The 1,479-nt window shown below is 47.2% G+C and overlaps 1 non-coding gene across 1 annotated transcript; it reads left to right on the forward strand.

Moving 5' to 3' along the window:
* The first annotated feature begins 362 nt into the window (after positions 1-362).
* On the forward strand, positions 363-435 carry TRNAR-CCU. Its single transcript has one exon. It is a non-coding gene; the product is annotated as a tRNA-Arg (tRNA).
* The last annotated feature ends 1,044 nt before the right edge of the window (positions 436-1,479 follow it).

The following is a 1,479-nucleotide window of genomic DNA, read 5'->3' on the forward strand; positions in this document are numbered from 1 at the left end:
CCAAAGCAACATCAACAAGAAACCCTCCTACAGTGGAAACATGTCCTTACAAATAGGCTTGCTCAGCCATACACCATGACAGGTTCACACAGGGTTACCTAGTCCTCTTCATGAGATGGGGCGGCAGGGGTGGGAGGGGGGAGGTGATCTTTGCAGGTTGTGGGTGAGGGGAGACATAATCATTTTCTCCTCTTAATGTGAGAGGAAATACTTAACAGTGATATCACAGCAGTGTTGTTCTTTGCCACATTTTCCAAGCATCCCTGGGTTAGCTGTGTGACTTGAATTGTGAATTGAATTGCCCCATTACTGGAATCATCGTGTGGCAGTTAATTGGGGTTTCTGGCAACTGGGTTATGGTAACCCCAGTGGCCTAATGGCCAAGGCCTTGGCCTCCTAAGCCAGGGATTGTGGGTTCAAGTCCCATCTGGGGTGAAGAGAATTTGGGGGAGGGATAGCTCAGTGGTTTGAGCATTGGCCTGCTAAACCTAGAGTTGTGAGTTCAATCCTTGAGGTGGCCATTTGGGGAACTGGGGTAAAAATCTGGGGATTGGTCCTGCTTTGAGCAGGGGAGTGGACTAAATGACCTCCTGAGGTTCCTTCCAATTCTATGAGTTGGTGCTCTCAGCCACTTCTTAGGGGATAGCAGTGATAGATGAAATTCAGATTATATTTAGGTTCAGATCCATTAAGTGCTCCAAAGTTCCAATGCTTTTCAAACTTATAGAGGCAGTCCCTATTGTGCTACACAAATTCCAATCTATTCACAATACCCATTCCCCTAACATGCCCTGAAGCTCCCCCTAAGCAATGCCTGTCCATCAAAAGGCTCCTAGCTCCCATTATCTCTTGTTCTCTACTGAGGGTGGCTTGCTAACTCCCTTCAAGTATGAAGGTCTCTTCTTCAGTGAGCATGCTGCTGTGAGACAGTGTGACCTGGGTGATTTCTTTGCTTGATCCTACTGAGCTGCCCATTAAAGTTTAACAGACATTCGAGGTCCCACATCTCCGAGTCACTGATAGAACCTCTACCATTGTGACAATACAGGAAGAGAGGAGGGCAGTTCTAGCAGTATTATCTGAAGAGTAAGATCCAGAAGGCTGTTAAAACTTAAACAAGGGCAACTCCGTGAGATCCAGCAGAAGAGTTACTTGGTACCCTCCTGCCAAGCTAGGACAGAAGGCATTCCCTGAATGCAATGGCCACCAGCACAAGCAAGCAGGCCACCCAATTATTCTCTACAAAAGAGCCCCCAGCACTAGAGAAGGTGAAAGGATACCAGGCCTCCAAGCCGATGAGTAAGAAACTGAGCTGCATTTTGCTTCTACGGGTAAGAAATGGGATGGAAAGGATCTCAAAAGATGTTTGGGTTTGGGTCTGACATAGGAACAGGAAATAACCAGGCATCATGGTTCTTATAACCTAGTCTGCTCCTCTCTTGTGGGGTCTGAAGCTCCCCCTACCACAAAAACAGACAC

This window comes from Mauremys reevesii, linkage group 1 (genome assembly GCF_016161935.1).
Source record: "Mauremys reevesii isolate NIE-2019 linkage group 1, ASM1616193v1, whole genome shotgun sequence".
In the NCBI taxonomy this organism is placed as follows: domain Eukaryota; kingdom Metazoa; phylum Chordata; order Testudines; family Geoemydidae; genus Mauremys; species Mauremys reevesii.